Below are 24,236 nucleotides of genomic sequence, written 5' to 3' on the forward strand. Positions count from 1 at the left end.
ATTGAATTGATTCAATTATTCATGTCAGCATGAAGCCAATAATATTTGTTTTATACTTTGAATTATAATCCAGTGCTACTTTTTTACTGAAATTGTTCCATCTTTGGTACATTAAAGGCCTTTTCAATTGGCTTCTATGCCCCTTTGACATATCACCATTGAAATGTGTGTGTGTGTGTGTGTGTGTGTGTGTGTGTGTGTGTGTGTTTGAGAACTTCTTTATTTTTGGCACTACAAGATGCTTCAGGCTCATTGTGTATATTTCTTGCCTTAATCTTAGAATCAGCCATTTCTCCTGGGAGCCCTGGTTTATTTTATTGGAGAATGGTATTAGATCTGGGTGCTGGGTGTGCCCATTGCTATTGGGGTATCATTGCTTTTAGACCTCGTTAATTGATGATAGAGTAAGGAATATGTGTGTGTGTATGAACCTTGTATAAGCAAAAAACCATAAGTATGCCTATATGTAATGATCTTTATCTATATGAAGCTAAACATGGGTTCATACTGATTTCTCTCTCCAACTTTAATCCATTGCAACATGGATCATTCTAACCTTCTCATCTTGCTTGTCTACAACCTTCTACTCCAAAAGTAAGAAACCTGGCTTCCACTATTCATCATTCAATTCCTTAATTGTTCAATTCCTGTATGCCTACATAGTGGTTTGAGAAATATTAACCCATATCCTCAATTGGAAACAATTACATCAAGTAGAGCACGGTGTTTACATGCATTGTAGATAGTGGCTACCACTTACACCAAGATTCTAACAGCATTTTTACTTTCTATACATCAAAAAGCTTTGTAAATAAAATCTTAACATTTTGGGTTTTTTAAAAATGCTTTTCAATGAATTTTTTTTAATGTTAGGACATTTTATGAAGTGCCAAAAAAGTATTTTTAAGAATTTAAGTGAAATAAAAAACATGCTATTCTTTGGCTTTAAATAAATAAATAAGAGTCATATAGACTCCACTTACTTTTCCCAGCACCATGTCGTTGGTTGTTTCATATACTTCTAATGTAATTAGATTCTTTTATCACGGTTTGCATTCCATCGTGGGTTACTCTGACATCCTAAATGATTTTTTTTAAATTGGCATGCATTAAGGGTCTATTTTTTTTTGGTTGTAAATTCTGTGGATTTTGACAAATACACAGTGTCAAGTATCCACCATTATAGTATCATACATAATAGTTATAGCACTGTGAAAACAACCCCTGTGCTTCACCTATTCAATCTTCCCACTGACTCACCTCCCCACATTGAGCCCTGGAAATCAATGATCTGAGTATACTCTGCATAGTTTTGCTTTTCCCACATTTCATATTAATGGCAAAATAGAGTATACTGCCTTTTAAGAGTGGTTTCTTTCCCATACCTATATGCATTTGTGATCCACCCATGTCTTTGCCTGACTTGCTAGCTCGTTCTTCTTGATGAGTAGCATACTATTGTATAAGCATGCCACAGTTTATTCATCTCCAAGGTTGATTTTTAACTTTGTCCTACCCACCAACATTTATGGAGTGGCTATTCTAAGCCCAGTGTTGTGTTAGTTATTACAGGGAACACAGAAGAAGAATAAAGACTCTACTCTCAAGGTGAATATAATCTTATTAAAAAAACAAGGATTACTATAGGAAAAAAATTAAATATGTGAGGCAATAGGTGAAAAATGGCTGATGAGGTACATTCATTAATGTAACAAATGCAAGTAGAAAGAGAGAAAACACTATGACCTGGAATGCTCTAGGAAGAATACAGAAAAATGACCTAAAAATAAATGTATGGAATTCACCTTAAAACAAATTGAGACACCACTATGTACCCACTAGAATGGCTAATATTAAAAAAGACTGATAACACCAAATATTGGCAAGGATTTAGAGCAACTGGAACTTTTATATGTTGTTAGTAGGAATGTAAAATGGTAAAACACTTCGGAAAATATATCTGGCAGTTTCTTATAAAACATATACTTATAAAATATGTAGTTTTCTTTTGAGCTAGCAGTTCTACCCTTATGTATTTGCCAAAAAGAGATGAAAAAATGTATCCACTGAAACCCCTGTATAAAATGTTCATAAAGCTTTATTCATAATAGCACCAAACTCTAAACTGCCCAGTTGTTCATCAATAGGAGGAAATACGAAAAAAACTGTAGTATATTCATACAATGGACAATTATTTAGTGCTAAAATGGAAGCACTACTGATATATGCAGTAATATAGATGAATATCAAAATTTTTACTCTGAATACTTATAAAATATAACACATACAGTATATTTCATTTACACGAAGTTCTAAAAGAGGTGACGCTAATATTCGGTGAAAGAAATCTGAATGGTTGCTTTGAGCCTAGGGATAGTGAATCACTGGAAACAGACATAAAGGAACTCCCTGAGGTTACAGTAATGTTCTTTATCATTATAAAAATTTAGTTTCACAAATGTATGCATTTGTCAAATGGTACACTTAAAATTTGTGCATTTCATTTTATATAAATTTAACTCCAAAAAAAGTACTGTAAAAATATTAAACTGTGATAAATGCAAAAGTATTTTGGGGGGAATGTACTGATGCTTGAAACTTTGAAAAGCAAGCATTAAAGTGGTATGCATTGATAGATGGATAGAAGTATAAACAGATGTATGAACATGTGATAAAACAAGTATATCAAGTTTTAATCAGAGAATCTAGTGATGCATATATGAATATTTGCTGCAAAATTTTTTGAAATTTACTCTGTTTTAAAATTTACATTAAAAATGTTTGTTAGGAAAAAATCCAGAATCTAACCAGCTTTGTACTACCTCCTCTGCTACCCCCGGGCTGTGCTACAATCATCTCTTTCCTGGAATACTGCATTGATTTTGCCACTTGTGTCCCTACTTCTGCCCCTTCTGCAATCCAGTCTCATCATAGCAGCCAGATTCTTTTGGGAATATGAGATGATGTTAAACCAACTCCTAGCAATGATCTACAAAGGCCTGTGTGATCTTCTCTCCCTGTCAACTCCCTGATCTCCTCTTCTCATACTTTTCCACAATACAGCTCCTCTAACCAAACCTTCCGTAATGTTCCTCCAGCAGGCTAGACATGCTCTCACCTTGGAACTGTTCTTTCTGCTTGAGATGCTCTTTCTTCACATATCTTCATTTAGATTCTTCAATTCTTTGCCCATATCTTGCCTTCTCAATGAGGTTTACTCTGATCACTCTATTCAGTAAAACAAATTGTAACCTGATCACAGTATTTCCAATTCCCTTTATTCTGTTCATTGTTTTATTTTTTCCATGGCACTTACTTATAACTTTCTAGTATATGATGTAATTTATTATTATAATATTATTCCTCTGTTAGAATGTAAATTATACTACAGTGGCATCTTTATCTCACTGATGTATGTAGCCAAGTACCTAGAAAAGTGTCTGATACGTAGTAGACTCTATTCATTACTACATTTTTAAACAAATATTATTTAAAGTTGGACTTGAAAGAGAAAATCTTTTTCTATTTTTCGGAAGGGAGAACTACTTTTCTTAAAGCAACAAATGTTTATTGCAGAAAAATTATATCAAGGAAGGCAAAAACAAAGCAAAACAAAAACTTCATAAGCAAACAAAGCAGCTGCTATCTTTGCTGATAACTTGATGTATATGTGTTTCCTGTAATTCCAGCATCTTGGGAGGCTCAGGCAGGAGGATCATTTGAGCTCAGGAGTTTGAGATCAGCCTGGGCAATATAGGGAGACCCTGTTGCTACAAAAAATGTGATGTTTATTATACATACAAATTGTTGATAGCATATATTTTTGCAGAACTATTTCTATATAAATATATGTATTAAAATTATATTACTTGCTTTTTTCTTAATACCATGTTTTATTTAGCATATTTCTGCAATAATACACTTAAGAAGCATCATTTTAATGAGTTTGTTACTTTATCTTCTGTTGGTCATTTAGATATTTCCAGTTTTTCAGTACTCAGAACAATATTTTGATGAGCATCCATATAGCTTAATCTTTGGACATATCTTTAATTCCAGAAAATGGAGTCACTGTATCTGAGGATAAATGTTCCAAGGCTCTTAATAGGTATTATCAAATTTTCTCCTTATAAGGTCTATAAAAGCTTATGCTTACCAGTTTACCAGTAGTGTAGGGGCTTTCTCTTTCCATGGAAAGACAGTAGGATTTGGATATGTGAAGAAATAAAGGAGGGTATCCTGCTGACATGAGTATCACATGCAAAAGCCAGTAGACAGGAAAGGCTGTGCCATGCTCTGCGAACAAGAATCTCTGCCTGGCCCACAGGGCACCTTCATCATGGGAGACTATCCAAGTCAGCTAGGGCTGCCAGAACAAAATACCACAGACTGGGTGGCTGAAACAAGAGATTTATTGTTTCACAGTTCTAAGACTAGAAGTCCATGATCATAGTGTCATTAGGTTTGGTTCCCCTTGGGGCATCTCTCCTTGGCTTGCAGATGACAGCTTCTTACTGTGTCTGCACATGGCCGTTCCTCTGTATGGGCACATCCTGGTGTCTTTTGTTCTTATGTCTAGCAATACTGAATTAGGGCCTCACCCTATTGGCCTTATTATAACTTAATAACCTTTATGAAGACCTATGACAATTCAACCCATAACAGAGAACCTCGGAAAAAGCATCCAGAGGGTCTCAAAAGCTTCTCCTCAGTCTAGAACTGAGCTGATTCATAAATAGGGAGTTTTGATCAATATTTTGATGTATCCGGATCAGTTGGATCTCAGTGCAGCCCATTGAGCACATTTCCAGTTTTGCCTCACCAACCTTTAATTACAGTCTCTAATACTTAGTTCTTACTGTAATTCAGTAGGAAAAAATACAGCTTGAGCAGAAACCTGCCAAATCCAACATATCTGAAATTGGGCCACTTGAAATACTATTAAGAGCAGCATTGTTCCTTTAGGAAAATGGGCAACAGCTTTGCACACAGTTGGTCCGTTTGAGGCTGGGTTACCACCGAGAGAAATTTCTATGACACGTTCATGTTCCCTAGGTTCTTCTTTTTCTCCTTTTTTGGGCAGATATTTCTCTAATCCGAAGACATTCAAGTCTGGGAGGATAAAAATCTCTCTTGACAATCTTGAGAAAAAGTCAATTGGTTCCTTCAGGAAGTGAAAGGATTTGTTTGGGGCCTTGGAGAAGGAGAATTATGAAAATTATTCATGATTTTTACACTTTCACGAGTCTCATTGTTATATGGCCAGAGTCCATAAAACAATGAGACTCATGACATCTTTTTGGATGTTCTCAGATTCAATTTCTATTCTATGCCTTTGCATCCTGCCTTAAGCCAGGTATGTAGGAGTTGCAATATCTTATACGTCAACGGATTAAATATTAACTTGATGCTTTATGCAATGCATCTCAGAATTGCCCTTCTCTTTTATTGGTCATAAAGGTGCTCCATGGACTTTTGAGCTGCAAATAGTTGTCAAAGGTTCTCAAGGCACCAGTGAAACCCTAGAGAAACATTTTTATAAAACGTTTTATAAAACATTTTATAAAAATATTTTTATAACTGTTCTTGAGGCATGAGTTTAAAAGATGCATCTGGTCAGGTGCTGTCAGGTTAGATCTAAGTAAAAGGAGTCAAAGCAGATATATAATTGATCATCACAGGAGCAGGTGGGATAAGAATGTTGATCCCAAGAACATTTGAAGTAATGCACAGGAGTCCAACAAAACAGGTTAATAATTGAAAGCAAAATAATTATTAGATAGTAAATTATATGAAATGCAAAACACTGTGATAAAAGTTATCTTTGACTACTCCATTACCGTCAATAATATTTAACGTTTCTTTTGCTTACAACCCACCAGAAAACATATTTCAGCCCCAGGCTGCATGCTGTGAATGGGGTGCTTGAGCATATGTTTCCCTAGAAAATTCAACTTGTTTCCCATTGAAGCCATGGACTCAAATATGAGTTTGAGTACTTTTAGAATATGCAGTCCCCACCCCCTAAGCACCCCTCCCTGCCAAATCTGATTAACATTTCCCAGATGGGAAGTATGCCTGGAGTATTTGCAGGTTAAAAATGAGTTTTTTAGGTTAAATGAACTTTATGTTATTGGAGCAACTTTTAAATTCAGCAAGTGACAAGGAATTAGCCAAGTGATAGCGCTCTTAAAATAGCCCAATTATAATGAAAAATGTAAAGCACTTTTTATTAGAGGATAAAAGTGTAAACAGTTCATTTCCTGAAAGGCAAGCGAATATTATAACAAATTTTATTGAATGTTTAAGTTCAAGTTTCAGTTATTGTCATGTTGGTGTATTTAATGCCTGTTAATTATGAAATTATTACAAGTTAAGAAAATATTAAATCCTTCCTTACTTCACACAATACTATCTCCATACTTCCAACATCACTTGCTGAGCTTTTTTCAACTTCATCTTTCTAAGATAATTTTTAGCCCACTTTTATATAGACTTTTCCCCACGAACCAGAAAGAACTGAACTTCTTCCCTAAGCTGGTTGTGGTGTTAGAGCAAATGAAAACCAGTTTTCAGTGTTTATATGGTCAACTTCTCTCATTTACTCCTATAACCTTTAAGCATTAACCAGAAGTCTTGAAATATACTTGTCCCAGTTTTCAGCAGTATTAATTTTATAGAAGATGGAAGAAGATCTGTACTTTTCCAGTACTCTTGGAAATACTGTTCTGAACATTTGTTTGTTTCCTCGAAAGTGGGTTGTAGATTAATATCTATCTATCAATCATGAAAAGATAGTGAATTTTAAATCAAAATCATTTAGAGCTGATTAAATTAAGAATTTATGTTTGGAAAAGTATGGAATTAAAACTAGAACAATTAATTAATTTATTGTCTAATGTAAATAATTTTTAATTAGTAACTAAAAGATTCTTGCATCTTATTATTTGTAAAACTTGTTCAACATTAGAAACTGGACATCTAAGCTTCTTGTAAATGTTAATACACTCAAAGACCTTTGTTATGTTCACTTCTCATTTGAGTTTATAGGAAAGATTATTATTAAAACTAATATTTTTCTTGGAAAATGAGTACTGTTATTACCATTTGATAACTGGTTTCTACACACTGCATTATCAGTATAATTTCTCATAACACTCTTCAGCATATCGCAGTTAGCTTTGAATCAAGCTTGGAGAACACTGGTGTAATAATATCAGTTTCTAATTAACAAATTATGTGATGGAGCAAAGTTTCAAAGAGACCTATTAGAATTTAAAAGTAATTTATTTTTTAAAAGTTCTTTAGGAATGCTAGATTTTCAAAAAAAATTGTGTGTATTGTTTTAAGGCACAAATATTTTTATAACTGTTCTTGAGGCATGAGTTTAAAATATGTAAAGAGAAACTAGATGAGATTTATTTTGTAAATTTATGGTCTAAGGAATAATTTTTAAAAATACGTTTTTCTAGAGTAAAACTTGTAAGTTCGGCATGGTGGCACATGCCTGTCGTCCTAGCTACTTGACAGGCTGAGGCAAAAGGATTGCTTAAACCCAGATGTTCCAGTCCAGACTAGACAACATAGCAAGACCTTGTCTTAAAAAAAAATTACATAAAAGAAGCTACAAGAAAAGGTTTTTTTTATTTCTTCTTGACCCTATACACTTTGGCTTGCTTACCAGAACTTTGCTAAGCATTTTAAAGACTGTTAAGGAGTAGTGGGGATGAGATTTATCCTCCTGGATTAAACAACTGAAAAGACCCAGACAAAATCTGTGAAAAAAGTGGATTTAGATAGTGGAAAGCAGGCAACTCCAGAGAGTGCGCCCTCAGATAAGCTGTCCTCAGTTTCTCACTGCATTAGAAGCGCAGCAATCCAAGGAGGAGAACCCCCCCAAATTTCAGTGTTCTCTATAAGTTGAGGAGACAGAGTTTAACATGCATACAGTGGCTAGACTTTGGGCAGTGTACTGGAGAGAAGAGAGCTGCACAGAGAAAGATTGAAATCTGGAGTGAAGTTTTGAGCTGAATATTGTTCATGCTTCACATGCATGTGAAGAAATTACACGAGGCGTGGAAAAGACCCACCAGAAGGGATCAGGCAGAGCCCACATGTGGCTGGGAATCAAAACCAGACAAAGACATTATAGGATAATATCCTTCATAAACCTAGATGCAAAATATTACATTAAATTCCACAATATATAAAAAGAATAATAGATAACGACCAAGTAGGGTTTATCCCAGAAATACAAGCCTGGGTTAACATTTGTAAATCAATCAATACAATTCACTATACTAAAAGAATAAAAGAGAAAAATCATAAGATCATTTCAGTTGATGCAGAAGACTCTTTAGAGAGAATTTAATATTCTCTCAAATAATATTTCTCAGTAAACTAGGAATAGGAGGGAATCTCCTCACTCTGATAAACGGGATCTACAATAGTTATACACGATCAGATTAAAACCTTTCTGTTACTATTTGGAACAAAGCAAGAAAGTGTGTTTTCACCATTTCCATTCACCATTATAGTGAAGGCCCTTGCTGGTACTATAAGACAATTAAAAGAAAGAGAAGGCATTCAGATGCAGAGTATCAACATTCTTAAAGAAATGAGCACAAAGATAGCAAGCACTTTTGTTTAATGAAACCCTAATTTGTTTCTAGTGGAAGATGAATGCAGTTTTCCTTTTTATTTTTGCATGTTTAAATTTCCTCTTCCTCATTAGATAAAATAAAGAGATAAATGAACTTCATAGTGGTACTTTGCCAAATCAACCTTTTTTTTCCTTCTACCAGTGAATGCTTTTGAAAGGCTGATGTCAAATAATATCTATGTTATACAGCCTGTTTCATAAAGCCTGTTAATATTGATCAAATAAGTATTTTCATATTCTTATATGGCAGTTAGCCTACCAATTTTTTGGCTAGCTCTATAATATCTAGTATATTCTTATAGACATAATAACTGCCAGGAAAATGTTTGGCCAGACCTCATTCAAGTAAGGGAAAGGATATTCATGATTATGTGACATGTATATTTAGAATATAATATTTCAAGTTAGATTTGGCAAGAAAACAGTCATGCACTAAAACATGTGAGATATCTTGAATCCTTTTGGAAAAACCCTCAAAGGAAAATAATTTAAGAGCTACTAACATTTCTCTTAGCTCTGACTTCTCAATAAACTTTTGGTACAACATTTGCATTTTACTTGACTGACTTCCTTTCTACATGAACTTTCATTAAACATTCTTCGCTTTCCAAGTGTTCTTTGTCATTAAAAAAAACTGGGTGATTTACATTTTCAGATGGATTCATATACACTGAACAATGATTATTTTACATATGATGTTGGGGACATTTCTCCCAATTATGTAAAAATAGTATGAGGCACATGATGGATAGCAATGTTCATGGAGGTGCCTGTATAATTAGAACCTCATAATAAATACAATTTCTTGTGTTGGTTGACTACAATTAGCAACTTAAGCCATCAATTGTACTGCAGCTCCGCTCCACAATCTTCTTCAAGCTACATACATAGAGCCAAAATTGAAAAGTGACTTTGCAATCTGACACATCACTTACTGCTTGGGATAACATCTCTCTAGTCAAATTCAAATTAATTCTCTGTATGGTATACTGGGGCTACAAAATAAAAATAAAAATCCAGCTGGTTTGATTTCAGTTGTTTTGACTCCCTCTCACTATATCAAAACCAATTCCAGTTGGTCTTAGTTAATAAAAATGGTACCAAAATTTATGGAAATTAGGATTGAATATAGGATCATTAAAGTGTTTGTAAACTTGGTAGGCAGTGTTCAAAAAAGCCTTCTGGTATGGAGATTGAAAGATAAAGAGATCCAGCCCATTTATCTCTTCTCTGTATTGTATGTTTCTGGAGACAGAGCTTTAGTTCCAGTAACATTACTCAAGAATATGCCTGGGGAGTCTATTCTTCTGTGAGTCTCTGCCAAAACAGCTTGGGAAACAGCTGGTGATAATTCTGGCTTCATTCCCCCGCTCAACAGCTGATGTTCAGGAGCAGGAAGGCAACTGGGTGGGTGTGTTCTGAGCCATGCCATCGCTGCTTCCCCTCAGCTGCTCCTGCTCCCACGCAAAAGGAGCGGACTGGAAGGCTGCCTTCCTAGAAGTGGCCTCAAAGGGAGGACAGTCAGTCCTATAGCTTTAGGTACTGGGGGGAAAAAATGAATGGTTTAGCCATGTAAAAGTCCAGTGGCAGGATTAGAAAAGACCATGTCCTTCTAATATCTGAAGAGGAACCTTTATTTAAGATACACTGTTAAGCATTCTAGTCTTTTAAAATGAGACAATGAGGTAAGTATGGAAATTGCTGATTTACCACCTACAGATAAATTCTCTCAATTAAAAGAATTTTTATTAATTATTTTAAATGAGTTACCCTTTTCTTAATCCTGGGCCCTGCTTACTAAGAAGTTCAAAAGTAGTGGTGGTTTTAGATAAAGATATTGTTGCCTATTTTCCCTTTTAACAGTCTAATGAGGAAATTTTGCCTCTCCAACAGACATGAATTCGAGTCTCAGCTTTACCAATATCTAACGTGACTGTGAACAAATTACTTTTTTTTCAGTTTCATTTTATTTCTGCAACATGAGAGAATCAGGTTAAAATAGATTCTATGTGCAGTCCCTTGAGCTGAAATCAGTACACTATAATCATAATGCTGAATCAATGTAGGATGACTTTAATCCCTCTTTTACTTGATAGCTTTTTCCACATTTAAAGACTGCACCTGTGCTTATCCTATATATTTCCTCTTTTAGGCCCATATTCTCTCTTCTTTTTTCTCATGACTCAGTTTCTAGTTAAATTAGCCTGAACGTGCTCCAGAATATCTAATTGCTTCTTGAACCATGGCTACAACAATTATACATGATGTTGCAGATGTGGTCCAGTCAATTCAGAGCAGCATTAATTTTTTTGCCATTCCATAATTGTCTTGATTTTTGTTAAGTTTGAAGTCAACCCAAATTACCAAATCATTTCAACCCATGTTACCTTTCAGCACTGTTTCTTCTAAGCTCACTTTTTACTTTTATGTTGGACCTCTTTTTGGATTTAAGCAGATATTTTTATCTTGTTTACATACTGTATGTCCATTTTAAGAGGAACACAAATTTTGGGTTAAGAGCACAAATTTTGATTGTAGGACCTGTGATTAAATCCTGACTCTGATATTTCTGGCTTTGGGACATCAGTATAATAAAGTCGATTATAGGGTCTTAAAATCTTGATTCTCTCATCTATAAAGTAAGGGTAATACTAAATCGCTTAATATTATTGTGTGAGCTATTTATAGAGTTGACATATGCCCAGTCATTGATAGGACATCTGGAATGGAGTGAGTGTTCAATGAAGAGTAATTATTGTTATTGCCCTAACTCCTTCTTTGACTGTATTGCTATCCTACTAAAGAGATAAAGAAGTTGTCCATTTTTTGTCTAGGCCCATGATAAAATATTTTAACAGAAAAGGGTTGAGGTGTGAATCTCAAGTATAAAACTAGTGATCTCTAGTCAAGTAGTGACTTTTTTTTTGTATTTTTTATTCAACATTCCTTGGACCATGTTATTCAACTATATAAATATTCATCTAATATTGCTTTCTGGACCTCATATTTACATCTTGTTCACAATAAAAATTAAAATAATTGGGTTTATTCTGACCTAATTAATTCCTCCTGATGTTATTCTGGTTTCTGATGATTACGAGTTTCCTTTCTAAGACCTTACAGTCTCATAATAATTTGTTCTCAAATCTTTTCCAAATCGATATCAAGTTTACTGGCAGTGTACACTGCACCATTCTGTTTATTCCCCATTTCTTGTCACCTGCACTGCACATCATTGTTCCTGAAAGACTATTGCTGGTGATCAAATGATTTCTTCCTATTTTCTTCCCACTGTTTTCTCATTCACTTGGGCAGTTATTGATCGGGTCAGGACATCTGCTGGTGAGAGAATTTAAATGGTCCTTTCCATATGGTCACTGGTTTGGGTTTCAAATTTCTCTTATTTTTAATTGAGATAGAGTCTTACTCTGTCACTAGGCTAGAGTGCTGTGGCATGATCTCGGCTCATTGCAACTTCTGCCTCCCGGGTTCAAGTGATTCTCCTGCCTCAGCCTTCCAAGTAGCGGGGACTACAGGTGCATGCCACCATGCCTAGCTAATTTTTGTATTTTTTTAGTAGAGACGGGGTTACACCATGTTGGCCAGGATGGTCTCGATCTCCTGACCTTGTGATCCACTGCCTCAGTCTCCCAAAGTGCTGGGATTACAGGCGTGAGCCACCGCACCCGGCCTTAACTTTTGTTTATTAACACTATACCGTTTGGTAATATTTCTCTTAATACTTCCTTTTCATTCTGTTCAGAATAATTTGTCTTGAGAAGCTTGGGAGCTTCCTAAGTAGAGCATTGTGGATTTATTAGGATTCCTTTAGATTCCAGTTATAGAAAATCGAATCCAGGGAAACTTACTGGGAAACAACTGAACAGTCTAGGGACAATATGGCTCAGACATTGTAGTAGACAAGGATTTAAACACTGTTTCTGGACCCAACCCCTCTTTTCCTGTATGGACTCTTGTTTTCTGTTTAACACGATTTCATTTGCAGATATTTGCCCTCTTGTGTATCAGTGTTTGTGGCAGCTCCAGCATCTCAAGTCCAATGGGAAGGAACATGGGGCTTTCTGGCAATCTCAGCAAAAATTTCCTGATATTTCATAGGCTCTGCTGGTTTCTCATGCTCTTCCCTGAACCAATCCCTGTAACCAGGGAAAATTACCAGCTGTTTGCCATTCTTGAGTTTCTACTAAATTCTGAGACAAGTGGGGTTCAGGATATGCTACACCAAAATATGGCACCTTAGCAATTGAAAAAATAATGAAAGCAACAAAGTATTCTAACCTTTCCCTTGCCCCTTTCTCCCCTGAGTAGTCATAAAACATAATTGGCCTTTCCCTGATGGAGGTTCTAAGACCCTTATTTCAGACATGTCCTCTGTAGAACGAGAGGAAAGGAATATCCTTAACTCTGAAGGACAGAGGGACACAGAGAAGCTGAAAAACTAAGCCTTGCTAAGTTCATCTCATCTTACTACCATTATACTCTTTTGTCCAATCATACTTCTGCATGACTCTCTACTCTTTATTTAACCTAAGCAAAACAAAGTTTTCCTTGTATCTTTGAGTCTTCATTTTTTTAAAGTTCCCATGCTATGTAAAACACATATTAAATAAATACATGTGATTTTCTCTTGTTAATCTGTCTTTTATTGTAGGTGTCTCAGCCATGAGCCTTGTGATGATTAAGGAAAAGATATTACTGTTTCTCCACTGCACAGGAAAGAACCCAGCTCCACTAGAAGTCTGAATGGGGACCAATCTCCATTATAATATTAGGTCTCTAAATAGATGTAGTACACCAGAGAAGGCAATGCATAATTGTGATCAAACCTTTAGAACAAACCTTTTTTTCCTAATTGTACTCTCTCTCACATGCATTCGCATATGCATGTGCCCATATGAGTGCACCCATGCACACGGGTACACTTACACACACACACGTGAGGGAGTTAGACACTCATTAGTTTACTGTACTCTTCTGAATTCTCATGATCTGTTTAACCTTTTCTTAATAACTAGGTTTTTGCAAACAAAAAAAGGTTTTTGTTATAACTTTAAAGTGATATTTGCATTTAAGTATAAAAGCTTCCCAAACTGTATTAAAATGGCAGTAATGTAATCAACGCACAAAGGCAAGAACAGGACAGGAAGGAAACAACTGAAAACTTAAGAAGTAAACTGAATTTTGGAAGATAAAATTTTTATGAACAAGCAAAATGGAGAAAGGAAATACTTCACACTCTGTAGAAAGGAAATACTTCACACTCTGTAGTGAGAGAAGCCAATAATGAATAAGGAAATTTGCATTGGAGAATTCCAGAGAGGATCAGTAAGTGAAGGAGATGCTGGAGCTCCACACACATCTGAAAGCAACAATGTGAAGTTGGGTTGAAAACAGGGTAGTTCATTTACAGTCTGTTAGGAGCACTTAGAACATGCATACTTATTCTTGTCTCTGCAGAAGACAGATTCAAGGTGTATTCTATGGAGAAGTAGACTCTGATCTTAGAAGTCCCAAAAACAGTAAAGTGAGGTGTTGAGTTGAAAATAAAAAGATGAAGCCGGGCGCAGTGGCTCACACTTGTAATCCCAGCACTTTGGGAGGCCGAGGTGGGCGGATCACGAGGTCAGGAGATCGAGACCATGGTGAAACCCCGCCTCTACTAAAAATACAAAAAAAATTAGCCGGGCGTGGTGGCAGGCACCTGTAGTCCCAGCTACTTGGGAGGCTGAGGCAGGAGAATGGCATGAACCCGGGAGGCGGAGCTTGCAGTGAGCCAAGATTGCACCACTGCACTCCAGCCTGGGTGACAGAGCAAGATTCCGTCTCTAAAAAAAAAGAAAAGAAAAGAAAAAGATGAATTCTTCACATTTAATTATGGCTTTCATCCTCCTTTTCCAACTTGGCCTTACAATGATGGTAGCCAAGTTTGTAACACCAGGCAAGGGACGGATATATCACTGGGGAAACTGACCAGTACAAGAAAAAAGTGCAAACCAGGTTCACTTTGCACTGGTTGCCACTTCATTTCTGTATCTTGGACTGTACTTTTACTGCTTGCACAAGTACAGTTAGACACAATATTCATACACACAGATTCCACGAAGTGGGTTTGTTACTTATAGATAGGCAGCATGAGACAACAGAAGCCTAGGTTTTATGACTAGTCAGTCCTCCAGTGCTCAGGAAAGCTGCCTAGAGTAGACGGAGTCTCATTTGCACGTGCCCCACTTGCAATGAAGGTGAAAGAGCACAGAAAGCAGCCTATCCTGCATTTTATAATCTGGGGGCAATGATACAGTGGGGGTAAAGCATTGAAGGACATTCTGTACTGGGGTGGACAGGAATAGAGCCCAGGCTGTTCCAAACAGTTCCTCCTTAAGATATTGCATTCCCAGCATGTTCTACAGTTATTCTGAGAACTACAGAATGAAAATGGAACCCTATTTCTCACCATATACAAAAATTAACTCAAGATCTCAAGATGGATTAAAAACTTAAATGTGAGACCTGAAACTACAAAAATTCAAGGAGAAAACCTAGGAAAAACTCTTCTGGATATTGGCCTAGGCAAAGATTTATGACAAATAACCCAAAAGCAAATGCAACAGAAACAAAAATAATAAAATGGGACTTAAAAAAGCTTCTGCATAGCAAAAGAAATCAGCAGCAGAGTGAGAAGACAACCTACAAATGGGAGACAATGTTTGCAAATTATGCCTCTGACAAAGGACCAATATCTAGAATCTACAATAAACTAAAATAATTCAACAACAAAAAATACACACCAACGCCATTAAAAACTGGGCAAAGGACATGAACAAATATTTCTTAAAAGAAAAAAATACAAGCAACCGAGCAACCAACAAACACATAACCACACCACACCTACTCCAAAATTGACCACATAGTTGGAAGTAAAACACTCCTTAGCAAATGTAAAAGAAAAGAAATTGTAACAAACTGCCTCTCAGAACACAGTGCAATCAAACTAGAACTCAGGATTAAAACTCACTCAAAACCGCTCAACTACATGGAAACTGAACAACCTGCTCCTGAATGACTACTGGGTACATAATGAAATGAAGGCAGAAATAAAGATGTTCTTTGAAACCAATGAGAACAAAGACACAACATACCAAAATCTCTGGGACACATTCAAAGCAGTGTGTAGAGGGAAATTTATAGCACTAAATGCCCACAAGAGAAAGCAGGAAAGATCTAAAATTGACACCCAAACATCACAATTAAAAGAACTAGAAAAGCAAGAGCAAACAAACACATTCAAAAGCTAGCAGAAGGCTAGAAATAACTAAGATCAGAGCAAAACTAAAGGAAATAGAGACACAAAAAAACTCTTCAAAAAATTAATGAATCTAGGAGCTGGTTTTCTGAAAAGATGAACAAAATTGATAGGCCGCTAGCAAGACTAATAAAGAAGAAAGGAGAGAAGAATCAAATAGACGTAATAAAAAATGATAAAGAGGATATCATCACCAATCCCACAGAAATACAAACTACCATAAGAGAATACTATAAACAACTCTGTGCAAATAAACTAGAAAATCTAGAAGAAATGGATAAATTCCTCAACACATACATCCTCTCAAGACTAAACCAGGAAGAAGTTGAATCTCTGAATAGACCAATAACTGGATCTGAAATTGAGGCAATAATCAATAGCTTACCAACCAAAAAGAGTCCAGGACCTGATGGATTCACAGCCGAATTCTACCAGAGGTACAAAGAGGAGCTGGTACCATTCCTTCTGAAACTATTCCAATCAATAGAAAAAGAGGGAATCCTCCCTAACTCATTTTATGAGGCCAGCATCATCCTGATACCAAAGCCTGGCAGAGACGCAACCAAAAAAGGGAATTTTAGACCAATATCCTTGATGAATATCGATGTAAAAATCCTCAATAAAATACTGGCTAATCGAATCCAGCAGAAAATCAAAAAGCTTATCCACCATGATCAAGTGGGCTTCATCCCTGGGATGCAAGACTGGTTCAACATATGCAAATCAATAAATGTAATCCAGCATATAAACAGAACCAAAGACAAAAACCACATGATTATCTCAACAGATGCAGAAAAGGCCTTTGACAAAACTCAACAATGCTTCATGTTAAAAACTCTCAATAAATTAGGTATTGATGGGACGTATGTCAAAATAATAAGAGCTATCTATGATAAACCCACAGCCAATATCATAATGAATGGGCAAAACCTGGAAGCATTCCCTTTGAAAACTGGCACAAGACAGGGATGCCCTCTCTCACCACTCCTATTCAACACAGGGCTGGAAGTTCTGGCCAGGGCAATCAGGCAGGAGAAGGAAATAAAGAGTATTCAATTAGGAAAAGAGGAAGTCAAATTGTCCCTGTTTGCAGATGACATGATTGTATATCTAGAAAACCCTATCATCTCAGCCCAAAATCTCCTCAAGCTGATAAGCAACTTCAGCAAAGTCTCAGGATACAAAATCAATGTACAAAAATCACAAGCATTCTTGTACACCAATCACAGACAAACAGAGAGCCAAATCATGAGTGAACTCCCATTCACAATTGCTTCAAAGAGAATAAAATACCTAGGAATCCAACTTACAAGGGATGTGAAGGACCTCTTCAAGGAAAACTACAAACCACTGCTCAATGAAATAAAAGAGGATACAAACAAATGGAAGAACATTCCATGCTCATGGGTTGGAAGAATCAATATCGTGAAAATGGCCATACTGCCCAAGGTAATTTATAGATTCAATGCCATCCCCATCAAGCTACCATGACTTTCTTCACAGAATTGGAAAAAACTACTTTAAAGTTCATATGGAACCAAAAAAGAGCCTGCATCACCAAGTCAATCCTAAGCCAAAAGAACAAAGCTGGAGGCATCACACTACCTGACTTCAAACTATACTACAAGGCTACAGTAACCAAAACAGCATGGTACTGGTACCAAAACAGAGATATAGACCAATGGAACAGAACAGAGCCCTCAGAAATAATGCCACATATCTACAACTATCTGATCTTTGACAAACCTGACAAAAACAAGAAATGGGGAAAGGATTCCCTATTTAATCAATGGTGCTGGGAAAACTGGCTGGCCATATGTAGAAAGCTGAAACTGGATCCCTTCCTTACACCTTATACAAAAATTAATTCAAGATGGATTAAAGACTTACATGTTAGACCTAAAACCATAAAAACCCTAGAAGAAAACGTAGGCAATACCATTCAGGACATAGGCACGGGCAAGGACTTCATGTCTAAAACACCAAAAGCAATGGCAACAAAAGCCAAAATTGACAAATGGGATCTAATTAAACTGAAGAGCTTCCACACAGCAAAAGAAACTACCATCAGAGTGAACAGGCAACCTACAGAATGGTACAAACTTTTTGCAACCTACTCCTCTGACAAAGGGCTAATATCCAGAATCTACAATGAACTCAAACAAATTTACAAGAAAGAAGCAACCCCATCAAAAAGTGGGCAAAGGATATGAACAGACACTTCTCAAAAGAAGACATTTATGCAGCCAATAAAACACATGAAAAAATGCTCATCATCACTAGCCATCAGAGAAATGCAAATCAAAACCACAATGAGATACCATCTCACACCAGTTAGAATGGCCATCATTAAAAAGGAAACAACAGGTGCTGGAGAGGATGTGGATAAATGGGAAAGCGTTTACACTGTTGGTGGCACTGTAAACTAGTTCAACCATTGTGGAAGTCAGTGTAGTGATTCCTCAGGGATCTAGAACTAGAAATACCATTTGACCATCCCACTACTTGGTATACACCCAAAGGATTATAAATCATGCTGCTATAAAGACATATGAACAGGTATGTTTATTGCAGCACTATTCACAATAGCAAAGACTTGGAACCAACCCAAATGTCCAACAAGGATAGACTGGATTAAGAAAATGTGGCACATATACACCATGGAATACTATGCAGCCATAAAAAATGATGAGTTCATGTCCTTTGTAGGGACATGGATGAAGCTGGAAACCATCATTCTCAGCAAACTATCGCAAGGACCAAAAACCAAACACTGCATGCTCTCACTCATAGGTGGGAATTGAACAATGAGAACACATGGACACAGGAAGGGGAACATCACACTCCGGTGACTGTTGTGGGGTGGGGAGATGGGGGAGGGATAGCATTAGGGGATATACCTAATGCTAAATGATGAGTTAATGGGTGCAGCACACCAACATGGCACGTGGATACATATGTAACAAACCTGCACGTTGTGCACATGTACCCTAAAACTTAAAGTATAAAAAAAAAAAACTGCTCAACATCACTAAGCATCAGGGAAATGCAAATCAAAACCACAGTGAGACATCATCTTACACCAGTCAGAATGGCTATTACTAAGATGTCCAAAAATAACAGATCCACATGGATGCAGAGAAAAGGTAATGTATATACACTGTTGGTAGGAATGTAAATTAGTTCTACCTCTACGGACAACAGTATGGTGATTTCCCAAAGAACAAAAGATATAACTATCATTCAACTCAGCACAGCCATTGCTGGGTATCTACCCAAAAGAAACAAAATCACTATATAAATAAGACACCTACACTCGTATACTTATTGCACATTGTTCATAATAGCAAAGTCATGGAACCAGCCTAAGTGTTCATCAGTGGTTGACTAGATAAAGAAAATGTGATACACATCCACATAGAATACTATGCCATGTAAAAAAGAATGAAAGTATGTCCTTTGCAGGAACATGGATGGAGCTGGAGGTCATTATCCTTAATAAATTAAGTCAGAAACAGAAAATCAAATACCACATGTTCTTACTTATAAGTAGAGCTAAACAATGGGTACACATGGATCTCAAAATAGAAATAATAGACATTGGAGACTCAGAAAAGGGGAAGAGTGAGAGGGGGTGAGTTCTGAAAAATTACCCCCGGGGTATAAGGTTCACAATGTGAGTAATGGGCACTTGAAGCCCAGTCCCCAGAAATACACAATATATCCATGAAACAAACATGTATATGTACCTCCTGAATCTAGAATAAAGTAAAACTTAAAAAATTAAAAAAGAGAATAAAAGTTTCAAATCAAACTTAAAGAGATGAAAACTACAATGTCTGAGACAAAAATTATACTGAATGGGAATAATAGCAGTTATATACTGTAGAAGAAAAGATTAGTCAATCTGAAAATACGGTTACTTAGAAGAAAAGATTAGTCAACCTGAAAATATGGTAATAAAAACTATACAAAATGGAAAATAAAGGGAAAAGAGAATTTAAATGCACATAGAAGCAGTAAGATGTAGAATAACTTTAAACAGTGAAATAGACACGTAATTAGAATTTCTAAAGCACTGGAAAATAGAAAACAAAAAAAAATTGAAAAAGCTACTGGGTGACGGGTTTCAAATTTTATAAAAAAATACAGCCTTGGGGATACAAGAATGTCAATGAATTCCAACTCTAGGAAGTATGAAGACAATTAACCTCAAGTCAAATTATAACCAAATTGCCCAAAACCAGTGAGAAAGAGAAAATCTTAAAAACAGCTAAAGAAAAAAACATATTACACATGGAGGAGCAAAGATAAGAATGGGAGCAAAGTGCTTGTCAACAATGCTGCAAATGCTAAAACAGTGCAGCAACATTTTTAAATTACTGAAAACAGAAAGACAAATATCACATGTTGTTACTTGTTTGTGGGATCTGAAATTTAAAACAATTGAACTCAAGGCCATAGAGAGTAGAAGGATGATTACCAGAGGCTGGGAAGGGTAGTGGGGGACTGGAGGGGAGGTGGGATGGTTAGTTGGTATAAAAAAAATAGAATGAGTAAGACCTACTATTTGATAGCACAATAGGGTGACTATAGTCAATAATTTCTTAATTGTATTATTTTAAAATAACTTAAAAATGTAATTGGATTGTTTGTGACTCAAAGGATAAATATGTGAGGGGATGAATACCCCATTCTTCATGATGTGCTTATTTCATATCATATGCCTATATCAAAACATCTCATGTACCTCATAATATATAAATAAATACACCTGCTATATACCCACAATAATTAAATTTTTTAAAATTCCTGAAAATAAGAAAACAAAACATAAAATTATTAACCTAGAATTTTATACATGTGAAAAATATTTGAAAAAGAAAGGTGAAGTAAATGTTTTGCAGAAATAAAAAGGGTGAAAGCATTCATCAGGACCAAACCCTCACAACAAGGAAGTTCATCAGGTATAAGGAAAATGATTCCAGATAAAAATATAGCTCTACAAAAAACAATGAAGAGCACTGGAAATAATAACTATATGGGTGAATAGACAATATATATTTTTAAAAAATATCCTTTAAAATATAATTGACTAAGAAAATAATATGGTATGGATTGTATATGTAAAAGTAAAATGTGTAACAAATATAGCACAAGTCAGGAAGAGAGTAAAGAAAGCATAGTATTGTAAAGTTGTTATACACAAAGTGGTTATATCACTTAAAGACAGACTATAATAATTTAAAGATATATACTGTGCCATAAAGCAATGACAAAAATAATAAAACAGCAAATTATAGTTAATAAACCAACAAAGGAAATAAAATGGAATCATAAATGTTCAATTAACCCCAAAGCAGGCAAATAAAGAAGAAAAAAGGGAAAAAATTTCAGATGAGTTAAATGGAAAATAAACAGCAAGATGTTAGATTCAAAGCTAACTATAGTAGTTATCACACTAAGTACAAATGATTTAAATATCTAATTTAAAAGGGAATGAATTTGAAATTGGATACAAAAGCAAGATCTAACTGTATGCTGTCTATAAGAAATGCCCTTTAAATATAAGATACAAATAGACTAAAAGAATGGAAAAAATATGCCATACTAACACTAATTTTTAAAACAATTGAAAAGATATTAGTATCGGAAGTATATTTCAAGGAAAATAATATTTCTAATAATGAGGAAGGTAATTTCCTAATGACTTCATAATTCATCATGAGGATATAACAATGTTAAATGTTTATATACCTACCTCATAACAGAGCTTCAAAACATATGAAGCAAAATGAATAGAACTTCAAGTGGAAATAGTCAAATCCACAAATGTTTTTAGGAAGTCTGATAATCCCTTCTCAACTATCGTTAAAATAAGTAGACAAAGTCAATAAGAAGAAAGAATATTTGATATGTACTACCAATCAACTTGGTCGATTTAACACCTATAAAACCCTCTACCTACCAACAGAATATACATCATTTTCAAAGTCACATAAAATATTTATTAAAATTGATCATGTTCTGGGCCATAAAACAAGTGGTACTAAGTTATAAATGATTCAAATCTGGTGGAGCCAAGATGGCCGAATAGGAACAGCTCTGCTCTACAGCTCCCAGCGTGAGCAACACAGAAGATGGGTGATTTCTGCATTTCCCTTTGAGGTACCGGGTTCATCTCACTAGGGAGTGCCAAACAGTGGGTGCAGGACAGTCGGTACAGTGCACTGTGTGCGAGGCGAAGCAGGGCGAGGCATTGCCTCACTTGGGAAGTGCAAGGGGTCAGGGAATTCCCTTTCCTAGTCAAAGAAAGGGGTAACAGACGGCACCTGGAAAAGCAGGTCAGTCCCACCCTAATACTGTGCTTTTCCAACGGGCTTGGAAAACAGCACACCAGGAGATTGTGTCCCGCACCTGGCTCGGAGGGTCCTACGCCCAAGGAGTCTTGCTGATTGCTAGCACAGCAGTCTGAGATCAAACTGCAAGGCGGCAGCCAGGCTGGGGGAGGGGCGCCCGCCATTGCCCAGGCTTGCTTAGGTAAACAAAGCAGCCAGGAAGCTCGAACTGGGTGGAGCCCACCACAGGTCAAGGAGGCCTGCCTGCCTCTGTAGACTCCACCTCTGGGGGCAGGGCACAGACAAACAAAAAGTTAGCAGGAATGTCTGCAGACTTAAATGTCCCTCTCTGACAGCTTTGAAGAGAGTAATGGTTCTCCCAGCACGCAGCTGGAGATCTGAGAATGGACAGACTGCCTCCTAAAGTGGGTCCCTGACCCCTGAGCAGCCTAACTGGGAGGCACCCCCCAGTAGGGACAGACTGACACCTCACTCGGCCAGGTACTCCTCTGAGACAAAACTTCCAGAGGAATGATCAGACAGCTGAATTTGCGGTCTCATGAAAATCCGCTGTTCTGCAGCCACTGCTGCTGACACCCAGCCAAACAGGGTCTGGAGTGGACCTCTAGCAAACTCCAACAGACCTGCAGCTGAGGGTCCTGTCTGGTAGAAGGAAAACTAACAAACAGAAAGGACACCCACACCAAAAACCCATCTGTACATCACCATCATCAAAGACCAAAAGTAGAAAAACCTACAAAGATGGGGAGAAAACAGAGCAGAAAAACTGGAAACTCTAAAAAGCAGAGCACCTCTCCTCCTCCAAAGGAACGCAGTTCCTCACCAGCAACGGAACAAAGCTGGATGGAGGATGACTTTGATGAGTTGAGAGAAGAAGGCTTCAGATGATCAAACTACTCCAAGCTACGGGAGGAAATTCAAACCAATGGCAAAGAAGTTAAAAACTTTGAAAAAAAAATAGATGAATGTATAACTAAGATAACCAATGCAGAGAAGGGCTTAAAGGAGCTGATGGAGCTGAAAGCCAAGTTTCAAGAACTACGTGAAGATTACAGAAGCCTCAGTAGCAGATGCGATCAACTGGAAGAAAGGGTATCAGTGATGGAAGATGAAATGAATGGAATGAAGCGAGAAGGGAAGTTTAGAGAAAAAAGAATAAAAAGAAATGAACAAAGCCTCCAAGAAATATGGGACTATGTGAAAAGACCAAACCTACGTCTGATTGGTGTACCTGAAAGTGACGGAGAGAATGGAACCAAGTTGGAAAACACTCTGCAAGATATTATCCAGGAGAACTTCCCCAGTCTAGCAAGGCAGGCTAACATTCAGATTCAGGAAATACAGAGAACGCCACAAAGATACTCCTTGAGAAGAGCAACTCCAAGACACATAATTGTCAGATTCACCAAAGTTGAAATGAAGGAAAAAATGTTAAGGCCAGCCAGAGAGAAAGGTCGGGTTACCCACAAAGGGAAGCCCATCAGACTAACAGCTGATCTCTCAGCAGAAACTCTACAAGTCAGAAAAGAGTGGGGGCCAATATTCAACATTCTTAAAGAAAAGAATTTTCAACTCAGAATTTCATATCCAGCCAAACGAAGCTTCATAAGTGAAGGAGAAATAAAATACTTTACAGAGAAGCAAATGCTGCGTGATTTTGTCACCACCAGGCATGCCCTAAAAGAGCTCCTGAAGGAAGCACTAAACATGGAAAGGAACAACCAGTACCAGCCACTGCAAAAACATGCCAAATTGTAAAGACCATCGAGGCTAGGAAGAAACTGCATCAACTAACGAGCAAAATAACCAACTAACATCATAATGACAGGATCAGATTCACACATAACAATATTAACTTTAAATGTAAATGGGCTAAATGCTCCAATTAAAAGAC

Source organism: Nomascus leucogenys, chromosome 22a (assembly GCF_006542625.1).
Source record: "Nomascus leucogenys isolate Asia chromosome 22a, Asia_NLE_v1, whole genome shotgun sequence".
NCBI lineage: Eukaryota > Metazoa > Chordata > Mammalia > Primates > Hylobatidae > Nomascus > Nomascus leucogenys.